The sequence below is a fragment of the Brachyhypopomus gauderio genome, unplaced genomic scaffold (assembly GCF_052324685.1).
Source record: "Brachyhypopomus gauderio isolate BG-103 unplaced genomic scaffold, BGAUD_0.2 sc413, whole genome shotgun sequence".
Classification (NCBI taxonomy): Eukaryota; Metazoa; Chordata; class Actinopteri; order Gymnotiformes; family Hypopomidae; genus Brachyhypopomus; species Brachyhypopomus gauderio.
In genome coordinates, this window is record NW_027507234.1 from 17,666 (window position 1) to 27,188 (window position 9,523).

Here is a 9,523-nt window from a genome sequence, read left to right on the forward strand (position 1 = left end):
TAATTATAACAAGAGCAAAACCTGAACAACAGAAATTGCTAGTTTTTTTGCAGAACACATTTAAGCTTGCTAATTGAATGTAAACAGCAACTCAACTATAAAAGTCACACAGCACCTGGTATTCCCAAGCTGTCTCCCATACAAGTATTAACCTGGCCCAAACCTATTTAGCTTGATAATTAAATCTAATAGGCTTACAGCACCTGGTATTCCCAGGTGGTCTCCCATCCAAGTACTAACCAGGCCCAAACGAGCTTAGCTTCCGAGGTCAAATGAGATCGGGCGTTTTCAGGCTGGTGTGGCCGTAAGCCGTAAAACAATGCAAAGATGACCTATTTATAATGAGAGCAAAACCTGAACAACAGACATTGCTAGTTTTTTTTGCAGAACACCTTTAAGCTTGCTAATTGAATGTAAATAGCAACTCAACTATAAAAGTCACACAGCACCTGGTATTCCCAAGCTGTCTCCCATACAAGTATTAACCTGGCCTAAACCTATTTAGCTTCCTAGGTCAAATGAAATCGGGCGTTTTCAGGCTGGTGTGGCCGTAAGCCATAAAACAATGCAAAGATTATCTAATTATAACAAGAGCAAAACCTGAACAACAGAAATTGCTAGTTTTTTTGCAGAACACATTTAAGCTTGCTAATTGAATGTAAACAGCAACTCAACTATAAAAGTCACACAGCACCTGGTATTCCCAAGCTGTCTCCCATACAAGTATTAACCTGGCCTAAACCTATTTAGCTTCCTAGGTCAAATGAAATCGGGCGTTTTCAGGCTGGTGTGGCCGTAAGCCATAAAACAATGCAAAGATTATCTAATTATAACAAGAGCAAAACCTGAACAACAGAAATTGCTAGTTTTTTTGCAGAACACATTTAAGCTTGCTAATTGAATGTAAACAGCAACTCAACTATAAAAGTCACACAGCACCTGGTATTCCCAAGCTGTCCCCCATACAAGTATTAACCTGGCCAAAACCTATTTAGCTTCCGAGGTCAAATGAGATCGGGCGTTTTCAGGCTGGTGTGGCCGCAAGCCATAAAACAATGCAAAGATTATCTAATTATAACAAGAGCAAAACCTGAACAACAGAAATTGCTAGTTTTTTTGCAGAACACATTTAAGCTTGCTAATTGAATGTAAACAGCAACTCAACTATAAAAGTCACACAGCACCTGGTATTCCCAAGCTGTCTCCCATACAAGTATTAACCTGGCCCAAACCTATTTAGCTTGATAATTAAATCTAATAGGCTTACAGCACCTGGTATTCCCAGGTGGTCTCCCATCCAAGTACTAACCAGGCCCAAACGAGCTTAGCTTCCGAGGTCAAATGAGATCGGGCGTTTTCAGGCTGGTGTGGCCGTAAGCCGTAAAACAATGCAAAGATGACCTATTTATAATGAGAGCAAAACCTGAACAACAGACATTGCTAGTTTTTTTTGCAGAACACCTTTAAGCTTGCTAATTGAATGTAAATAGCAACTCAACTATAAAAGTCACACAGCACCTGGTATTCCCAAGCTGTCTCCCATACAAGTATTAACCTGGCCTAAACCTATTTAGCTTCCTAGGTCAAATGAAATCGGGCGTTTTCAGGCTGGTGTGGCCGTAAGCCATAAAACAATGCAAAGATGATCTAATTATAACAAGAGCAAAACCTGAACAACAGAAATTGCTAGTTTTTTTGCAGAACACATTTAAGCTTGCTAATTGAATGTAAACAGCAACTCAACTATAAAAGTCACACAGCACCTGGTATTCCCAAGCTGTCTCCCATACAAGTATTAACCTGGCCCAAACCTATTTAGCTTGATAATTAAATCTAATAGGCTTACAGCACCTGGTATTCCCAGGTGGTCTCCCATCCAAGTACTAACCAGGCCCAAACGAGCTTAGCTTCCGAGGTCAAATGAGATCGGGCGTTTTCAGGCTGGTGTGGCCGTAAGCCGTAAAACAATGCAAAGATGACCTATTTATAATGAGAGCAAAACCTGAACAACAGACATTGCTAGTTTTTTTTGCAGAACACCTTTAAGCTTGCTAATTGAATGTAAATAGCAACTCAACTATAAAAGTCACACAGCACCTGGTATTCCCAAGCTGTCTCCCATACAAGTATTAACCTGGCCTAAACCTATTTAGCTTCCTAGGTCAAATGAAATCGGGCGTTTTCAGGCTGGTGTGGCCGTAAGCCATAAAACAATGCAAAGATTATCTAATTATAACAAGAGCAAAACCTGAACAACAGAAATTGCTAGTTTTTTTGCAGAACACATTTAAGCTTGCTAATTGAATGTAAACAGCAACTCAACTATAAAAGTCACACAGCACCTGGCATTCCCAAGCTGTCTCCCATACAAGTATTAACCTGGCCCAAACCTATTTAGCTTGATAATTAAATCTAATAGGCTTACAGCACCTGGTATTCCCAGGTGGTCTCCCATCCAAGTACTAACCAGGCCCAAACGAGCTTAGCTTCCGAGGTCAAATGAGATCGGGCGTTTTCAGGCTGGTGTGGCCGTAAGCCGTAAAACAATGCAAAGATGACCTATTTATAATGAGAGCAAAACCTGAACAACAGACATTGCTAGTTTTTTTTGCAGAACACCTTTAAGCTTGCTAATTGAATGTAAATAGCAACTCAACTATAAAAGTCACACAGCACCTGGTATTCCCAAGCTGTCTCCCATACAAGTATTAACCTGGCCTAAACCTATTTAGCTTCCTAGGTCAAATAGGATCGGGCGTTTTCAGGCTGGTGTGGCCGTAAGCCATAAAACAATGCAAAGATTATCTAATTATAACAAGAGCAAAACCTGAACAACAGAAATTGCTAGATTTTTGCAGAACACATTTAAGCTTGATAATTAAATCTAATAGGCTTACAGTACCTGGTATTCCCAGGTGGTCTCCCATCCAAGTACTAACCAGGCCCAAACGAGCTTAGCTTCCGAGGTCAAATGAGATCGGGCGTTTTCAGGCTGGTGTGGCCGTAAGCCGTAAAACAATGCAAAGATGACCTATTTATAATGAGAGCAAAACCTGAACAACAGACATTGCTAGTTTTTTTTGCAGAACACCTTTAAGCTTGCTAATTGAATGTAAATAGCAACTCAACTATAAAAGTCACACAGCACCTGGTATTCCCAAGCTGTCTCCCATATAAGTATTAACCTGGCCTAAACCTATTTAGCTTCCTAGGTCAAATGAAATCGGGCGTTTTCAGGCTGGTGTGGCCGTAAGCCATAAAACAATGCAAAGATTATCTAATTATAACAAGAGCAAAACCTGAACAACAGAAATTGCTAGTTTTTTGCAGAACACATTTAAGCTTGCTAATTGAATGTAAACAGCAACTCAACTATAAAAGTCACACAGCACCTGGTATTCCCAAGCTGTCCCCCATACAAGTATTAACCTGGCCAAAACCTATTTAGCTTCCGAGGTCAAATGAGATCGGGCGTTTTCAGGCTGGTGTGGCCGCAAGCCATAAAACAATGCAAAGATTATCTAATTATAACAAGAGCAAAACCTGAACAACAGAAATTGCTAGTTTTTTTGCAGAACACATTTAAGCTTGCTAATTGAATGTAAACAGCAACTCAACTATAAAAGTCACACAGCACCTGGTATTCCCAAGCTGTCTCCCATACAAGTATTAACCTGGCCCAAACCTATTTAGCTTGATAATTAAATCTAATAGGCTTACAGCACCTGGTATTCCCAGGTGGTCTCCCATCCAAGTACTAACCAGGCCCAAACGAGCTTAGCTTCCGAGGTCAAATGAGATCGGGCGTTTTCAGGCTGGTGTGGCCGTAAGCCGTAAAACAATGCAAAGATGACCTATTTATAATGAGAGCAAAACCTGAACAACAGACATTGCTAGTTTTTTTTGCAGAACACCTTTAAGCTTGCTAATTGAATGTAAATAGCAACTCAACTATAAAAGTCACACAGCACCTGGTATTCCCAAGCTGTCTCCCATATAAGTATTAACCTGGCCTAAACCTATTTAGCTTCCTAGGTCAAATGAAATCGGGCGTTTTCAGGCTGGTGTGGCCGTAAGCCATAAAACAATGCAAAGATTATCTAATTATAACAAGAGCAAAACCTGAACAACAGAAATTGCTAGTTTTTTGCAGAACACATTTAAGCTTGCTAATTGAATGTAAACAGCAACTCAACTATAAAAGTCACACAGCACCTGGTATTCCCAAGCTGTCCCCCATACAAGTATTAACCTGGCCAAAACCTATTTAGCTTCCGAGGTCAAATGAGATCGGGCGTTTTCAGGCTGGTGTGGCCGCAAGCCATAAAACAATGCAAAGATTATCTAATTATAACAAGAGCAAAACCTGAACAACAGAAATTGCTAGTTTTTTTGCAGAACACATTTAAGCTTGCTAATTGAATGTAAACAGCAACTCAACTATAAAAGTCACACAGCACCTGGTATTCCCAAGCTGTCTCCCATACAAGTATTAACCTGGCCCAAACCTATTTAGCTTGATAATTAAATCTAATAGGCTTACAGCACCTGGTATTCCCAGGTGGTCTCCCATCCAAGTACTAACCAGGCCCAAACGAGCTTAGCTTCCGAGGTCAAATGAGATCGGGCGTTTTCAGGCTGGTGTGGCCGTAAGCCGTAAAACAATGCAAAGATGACCTATTTATAATGAGAGCAAAACCTGAACAACAGACATTGCTAGTTTTTTTTGCAGAACACCTTTAAGCTTGCTAATTGAATGTAAATAGCAACTCAACTATAAAAGTCACACAGCACCTGGTATTCCCAAGCTGTCTCCCATACAAGTATTAACCTGGCCTAAACCTATTTAGCTTCCTAGGTCAAATGAAATCGGGCGTTTTCAGGCTGGTGTGGCCGTAAGCCATAAAACAATGCAAAGATGATCTAATTATAACAAGAGCAAAACCTGAACAACAGAAATTGCTAGTTTTTTTGCAGAACACATTTAAGCTTGCTAATTGAATGTAAACAGCAACTCAACTATAAAAGTCACACAGCACCTGGTATTCCCAAGCTGTCTCCCATACAAGTATTAACCTGGCCCAAACCTATTTAGCTTGATAATTAAATCTAATAGGCTTACAGCACCTGGTATTCCCAGGTGGTCTCCCATCCAAGTACTAACCAGGCCCAAACGAGCTTAGCTTCCGAGGTCAAATGAGATCGGGCGTTTTCAGGCTGGTGTGGCCGTAAGCCGTAAAACAATGCAAAGATGACCTATTTATAATGAGAGCAAAACCTGAACAACAGACATTGCTAGTTTTTTTTGCAGAACACCTTTAAGCTTGCTAATTGAATGTAAATAGCAACTCAACTATAAAAGTCACACAGCACCTGGTATTCCCAAGCTGTCTCCCATACAAGTATTAACCTGGCCTAAACCTATTTAGCTTCCTAGGTCAAATAGGATCGGGCGTTTTCAGGCTGGTGTGGCCGTAAGCCATAAAACAATGCAAAGATTATCTAATTATAACAAGAGCAAAACCTGAACAACAGAAATTGCTAGATTTTTGCAGAACACATTTAAGCTTGATAATTAAATCTAATAGGCTTACAGTACCTGGTATTCCCAGGTGGTCTCCCATCCAAGTACTAACCAGGCCCAAACGAGCTTAGCTTCCGAGGTCAAATGAGATCGGGCGTTTTCAGGCTGGTGTGGCCGTAAGCCGTAAAACAATGCAAAGATGACCTATTTATAATGAGAGCAAAACCTGAACAACAGACATTGCTAGTTTTTTTTGCAGAACACCTTTAAGCTTGCTAATTGAATGTAAATAGCAACTCAACTATAAAAGTCACACAGCACCTGGTATTCCCAAGCTGTCTCCCATACAAGTATTAACCTGGCCTAAACCTATTTAGCTTCCTAGGTCAAATGAAATCGGGCGTTTTCAGGCTGGTGTGGCCGTAAGCCATAAAACAATGCAAAGATTATCTAATTATAACAAGAGCAAAACCTGAACAACAGAAATTGCTAGTTTTTTTGCAGAACACATTTAAGCTTGCTAATTGAATGTAAACAGCAACTCAACTATAAAAGTCACACAGCACCTGGTATTCCCAAGCTGTCTCCCATACAAGTATTAACCTGGCCTAAACCTATTTAGCTTCCTAGGTCAAATGAAATCGGGCGTTTTCAGGCTGGTGTGGCCGTAAGCCATAAAACAATGCAAAGATTATCTAATTATAACAAGAGCAAAACCTGAACAACAGAAATTGCTAGTTTTTTTGCAGAACACATTTAAGCTTGCTAATTGAATGTAAACAGCAACTCAACTATAAAAGTCACACAGCACCTGGTATTCCCAAGCTGTCCCCCATACAAGTATTAACCTGGCCAAAACCTATTTAGCTTCCGAGGTCAAATGAGATCGGGCGTTTTCAGGCTGGTGTGGCCGCAAGCCATAAAACAATGCAAAGATTATCTAATTATAACAAGAGCAAAACCTGAACAACAGAAATTGCTAGTTTTTTTGCAGAACACATTTAAGCTTGCTAATTGAATGTAAACAGCAACTCAACTATAAAAGTCACACAGCACCTGGTATTCCCAAGCTGTCTCCCATACAAGTATTAACCTGGCCCAAACCTATTTAGCTTGATAATTAAATCTAATAGGCTTACAGCACCTGGTATTCCCAGGTGGTCTCCCATCCAAGTACTAACCAGGCCCAAACGAGCTTAGCTTCCGAGGTCAAATGAGATCGGGCGTTTTCAGGCTGGTGTGGCCGTAAGCCGTAAAACAATGCAAAGATGACCTATTTATAATGAGAGCAAAACCTGAACAACAGACATTGCTAGTTTTTTTTGCAGAACACCTTTAAGCTTGCTAATTGAATGTAAATAGCAACTCAACTATAAAAGTCACACAGCACCTGGTATTCCCAAGCTGTCTCCCATACAAGTATTAACCTGGCCTAAACCTATTTAGCTTCCTAGGTCAAATGAAATCGGGCGTTTTCAGGCTGGTGTGGCCGTAAGCCATAAAACAATGCAAAGATTATCTAATTATAACAAGAGCAAAACCTGAACAACAGAAATTGCTAGTTTTTTTGCAGAACACATTTAAGCTTGCTAATTGAATGTAAACAGCAACTCAACTATAAAAGTCACACAGCACCTGGTATTCCCAAGCTGTCTCCCATACAAGTATTAACCTGGCCCAAACCTATTTAGCTTGATAATTAAATCTAATAGGCTTACAGCACCTGGTATTCCCAGGTGGTCTCCCATCCAAGTACTAACCAGGCCCAAACGAGCTTAGCTTCCGAGGTCAAATGAGATCGGGCGTTTTCAGGCTGGTGTGGCCGTAAGCCGTAAAACAATGCAAAGATGACCTATTTATAATGAGAGCAAAACCTGAACAACAGACATTGCTAGTTTTTTTTGCAGAACACCTTTAAGCTTGCTAATTGAATGTAAATAGCAACTCAACTATAAAAGTCACACAGCACCTGGTATTCCCAAGCTGTCTCCCATACAAGTATTAACCTGGCCTAAACCTATTTAGCTTCCTAGGTCAAATAGGATCGGGCGTTTTCAGGCTGGTGTGGCCGTAAGCCATAAAACAATGCAAAGATTATCTAATTATAACAAGAGCAAAACCTGAACAACAGAAATTGCTAGATTTTTGCAGAACACATTTAAGCTTGATAATTAAATCTAATAGGCTTACAGTACCTGGTATTCCCAGGTGGTCTCCCATCCAAGTACTAACCAGGCCCAAACGAGCTTAGCTTCCGAGGTCAAATGAGATCGGGCGTTTTCAGGCTGGTGTGGCCGTAAGCCGTAAAACAATGCAAAGATGACCTATTTATAATGAGAGCAAAACCTGAACAACAGACATTGCTAGTTTTTTTTGCAGAACACCTTTAAGCTTGCTAATTGAATGTAAATAGCAACTCAACTATAAAAGTCACACAGCACCTGGTATTCCCAAGCTGTCTCCCATATAAGTATTAACCTGGCCTAAACCTATTTAGCTTCCTAGGTCAAATGAAATCGGGCGTTTTCAGGCTGGTGTGGCCGTAAGCCATAAAACAATGCAAAGATTATCTAATTATAACAAGAGCAAAACCTGAACAACAGAAATTGCTAGTTTTTTGCAGAACACATTTAAGCTTGCTAATTGAATGTAAACAGCAACTCAACTATAAAAGTCACACAGCACCTGGTATTCCCAAGCTGTCCCCCATACAAGTATTAACCTGGCCAAAACCTATTTAGCTTCCGAGGTCAAATGAGATCGGGCGTTTTCAGGCTGGTGTGGCCGCAAGCCATAAAACAATGCAAAGATTATCTAATTATAACAAGAGCAAAACCTGAACAACAGAAATTGCTAGTTTTTTTGCAGAACACATTTAAGCTTGCTAATTGAATGTAAACAGCAACTCAACTATAAAAGTCACACAGCACCTGGTATTCCCAAGCTGTCTCCCATACAAGTATTAACCTGGCCCAAACCTATTTAGCTTGATAATTAAATCTAATAGGCTTACAGCACCTGGTATTCCCAGGTGGTCTCCCATCCAAGTACTAACCAGGCCCAAACGAGCTTAGCTTCCGAGGTCAAATGAGATCGGGCGTTTTCAGGCTGGTGTGGCCGTAAGCCGTAAAACAATGCAAAGATGACCTATTTATAATGAGAGCAAAACCTGAACAACAGACATTGCTAGTTTTTTTTGCAGAACACCTTTAAGCTTGCTAATTGAATGTAAATAGCAACTCAACTATAAAAGTCACACAGCACCTGGTATTCCCAAGCTGTCCCCCATACAAGTATTAACCTGGCCAAAACCTATTTAGCTTCCGAGGTCAAATGAGATCGGGCGTTTTCAGGCTGGTGTGGCCGTAAGCCGTAAAACAATGCAAAGATGACCTATTTATAATGAGAGCAAAACCTGAACAACAGACATTGCTAGTTTTTTTTGCAGAACACCTTTAAGCTTGCTAATTGAATGTAAATAGCAACTCAACTATAAAAGTCACACAGCACCTGGTATTCCCAAGCTGTCTCCCATATAAGTATTAACCTGGCCTAAACCTATTTAGCTTCCTAGGTCAAATGAAATCGGGCGTTTTCAGGCTGGTGTGGCCGTAAGCCATAAAACAATGCAAAGATTATCTAATTATAACAAGAGCAAAACCTGAACAACAGAAATTGCTAGTTTTTTGCAGAACACATTTAAGCTTGCTAATTGAATGTAAACAGCAACTCAACTATAAAAGTCACACAGCACCTGGTATTCCCAAGCTGTCCCCCATACAAGTATTAACCTGGCCAAAACCTATTTAGCTTCCGAGGTCAAATGAGATCGGGCGTTTTCAGGCTGGTGTGGCCGCAAGCCATAAAACAATGCAAAGATTATCTAATTATAACAAGAGCAAAACCTGAACAACAGAAATTGCTAGTTTTTTTGCAGAACACATTTAAGCTTGCTAATTGAATGTAAACAGCAACTCAACTATAAAAGTCACACAGCAC

The 9,523-nt window shown here is 40.3% G+C and overlaps 13 non-coding genes and 18 pseudogenes across 13 annotated transcripts; all 31 read right to left on the reverse strand.

Moving 5' to 3' along the window:
• Positions 1-191: 191 nt before the first annotated feature.
• LOC143505759 (5S ribosomal RNA) lies at positions 192-310 on the reverse strand. Its single transcript, XR_013127977.1, has one exon. It is a non-coding gene; the product is annotated as a 5S ribosomal RNA (ribosomal RNA).
• A 127-nt stretch (positions 311-437) lies between these two features.
• LOC143505779 (5S ribosomal RNA) lies at positions 438-556 on the reverse strand (annotated as a pseudogene).
• Positions 557-682: 126 nt separating this feature from the next.
• Positions 683-801, reverse strand: LOC143505780 (5S ribosomal RNA; annotated as a pseudogene).
• A 126-nt stretch (positions 802-927) lies between these two features.
• On the reverse strand, positions 928-1,046 carry LOC143505701 (5S ribosomal RNA; annotated as a pseudogene).
• Positions 1,047-1,260: 214 nt separating this feature from the next.
• LOC143505771 (5S ribosomal RNA) lies at positions 1,261-1,379 on the reverse strand. The gene has a single exon (XR_013127978.1). It is a non-coding gene; the product is annotated as a 5S ribosomal RNA (ribosomal RNA).
• A 127-nt stretch (positions 1,380-1,506) lies between these two features.
• LOC143505781 (5S ribosomal RNA) lies at positions 1,507-1,625 on the reverse strand (annotated as a pseudogene).
• A 214-nt stretch (positions 1,626-1,839) lies between these two features.
• On the reverse strand, positions 1,840-1,958 carry LOC143505782 (5S ribosomal RNA). The gene has a single exon (XR_013127979.1). It is a non-coding gene; the product is annotated as a 5S ribosomal RNA (ribosomal RNA).
• A 127-nt stretch (positions 1,959-2,085) lies between these two features.
• LOC143505783 (5S ribosomal RNA) lies at positions 2,086-2,204 on the reverse strand (annotated as a pseudogene).
• A 214-nt stretch (positions 2,205-2,418) lies between these two features.
• Positions 2,419-2,537, reverse strand: LOC143505793 (5S ribosomal RNA). Its single transcript, XR_013127980.1, has one exon. It is a non-coding gene; the product is annotated as a 5S ribosomal RNA (ribosomal RNA).
• A 127-nt stretch (positions 2,538-2,664) lies between these two features.
• Positions 2,665-2,783, reverse strand: LOC143505733 (5S ribosomal RNA; annotated as a pseudogene).
• Positions 2,784-2,890: 107 nt separating this feature from the next.
• On the reverse strand, positions 2,891-3,009 carry LOC143505668 (5S ribosomal RNA). Its single transcript, XR_013127953.1, has one exon. It is a non-coding gene; the product is annotated as a 5S ribosomal RNA (ribosomal RNA).
• Positions 3,010-3,380: 371 nt separating this feature from the next.
• On the reverse strand, positions 3,381-3,499 carry LOC143505703 (5S ribosomal RNA; annotated as a pseudogene).
• A 214-nt stretch (positions 3,500-3,713) lies between these two features.
• Positions 3,714-3,832, reverse strand: LOC143505804 (5S ribosomal RNA). The gene has a single exon (XR_013127981.1). It is a non-coding gene; the product is annotated as a 5S ribosomal RNA (ribosomal RNA).
• Positions 3,833-4,203: 371 nt separating this feature from the next.
• LOC143505704 (5S ribosomal RNA) lies at positions 4,204-4,322 on the reverse strand (annotated as a pseudogene).
• Positions 4,323-4,536: 214 nt separating this feature from the next.
• On the reverse strand, positions 4,537-4,655 carry LOC143505816 (5S ribosomal RNA). The gene has a single exon (XR_013127982.1). It is a non-coding gene; the product is annotated as a 5S ribosomal RNA (ribosomal RNA).
• A 127-nt stretch (positions 4,656-4,782) lies between these two features.
• LOC143505784 (5S ribosomal RNA) lies at positions 4,783-4,901 on the reverse strand (annotated as a pseudogene).
• Positions 4,902-5,115: 214 nt separating this feature from the next.
• Positions 5,116-5,234, reverse strand: LOC143505828 (5S ribosomal RNA). Its single transcript, XR_013127983.1, has one exon. It is a non-coding gene; the product is annotated as a 5S ribosomal RNA (ribosomal RNA).
• A 127-nt stretch (positions 5,235-5,361) lies between these two features.
• On the reverse strand, positions 5,362-5,480 carry LOC143505734 (5S ribosomal RNA; annotated as a pseudogene).
• Positions 5,481-5,587: 107 nt separating this feature from the next.
• On the reverse strand, positions 5,588-5,706 carry LOC143505669 (5S ribosomal RNA). The gene has a single exon (XR_013127954.1). It is a non-coding gene; the product is annotated as a 5S ribosomal RNA (ribosomal RNA).
• Positions 5,707-5,833: 127 nt separating this feature from the next.
• On the reverse strand, positions 5,834-5,952 carry LOC143505785 (5S ribosomal RNA; annotated as a pseudogene).
• A 126-nt stretch (positions 5,953-6,078) lies between these two features.
• Positions 6,079-6,197, reverse strand: LOC143505786 (5S ribosomal RNA; annotated as a pseudogene).
• A 126-nt stretch (positions 6,198-6,323) lies between these two features.
• LOC143505705 (5S ribosomal RNA) lies at positions 6,324-6,442 on the reverse strand (annotated as a pseudogene).
• Positions 6,443-6,656: 214 nt separating this feature from the next.
• On the reverse strand, positions 6,657-6,775 carry LOC143505836 (5S ribosomal RNA). Its single transcript, XR_013127984.1, has one exon. It is a non-coding gene; the product is annotated as a 5S ribosomal RNA (ribosomal RNA).
• A 127-nt stretch (positions 6,776-6,902) lies between these two features.
• Positions 6,903-7,021, reverse strand: LOC143505787 (5S ribosomal RNA; annotated as a pseudogene).
• A 214-nt stretch (positions 7,022-7,235) lies between these two features.
• On the reverse strand, positions 7,236-7,354 carry LOC143505837 (5S ribosomal RNA). The gene has a single exon (XR_013127985.1). It is a non-coding gene; the product is annotated as a 5S ribosomal RNA (ribosomal RNA).
• A 127-nt stretch (positions 7,355-7,481) lies between these two features.
• On the reverse strand, positions 7,482-7,600 carry LOC143505736 (5S ribosomal RNA; annotated as a pseudogene).
• Positions 7,601-7,707: 107 nt separating this feature from the next.
• On the reverse strand, positions 7,708-7,826 carry LOC143505670 (5S ribosomal RNA). The gene has a single exon (XR_013127955.1). It is a non-coding gene; the product is annotated as a 5S ribosomal RNA (ribosomal RNA).
• Positions 7,827-8,197: 371 nt separating this feature from the next.
• On the reverse strand, positions 8,198-8,316 carry LOC143505706 (5S ribosomal RNA; annotated as a pseudogene).
• Positions 8,317-8,530: 214 nt separating this feature from the next.
• On the reverse strand, positions 8,531-8,649 carry LOC143505839 (5S ribosomal RNA). The gene has a single exon (XR_013127987.1). It is a non-coding gene; the product is annotated as a 5S ribosomal RNA (ribosomal RNA).
• A 127-nt stretch (positions 8,650-8,776) lies between these two features.
• On the reverse strand, positions 8,777-8,895 carry LOC143505685 (5S ribosomal RNA; annotated as a pseudogene).
• A 371-nt stretch (positions 8,896-9,266) lies between these two features.
• Positions 9,267-9,385, reverse strand: LOC143505707 (5S ribosomal RNA; annotated as a pseudogene).
• Positions 9,386-9,523: the final 138 nt, after the last annotated feature.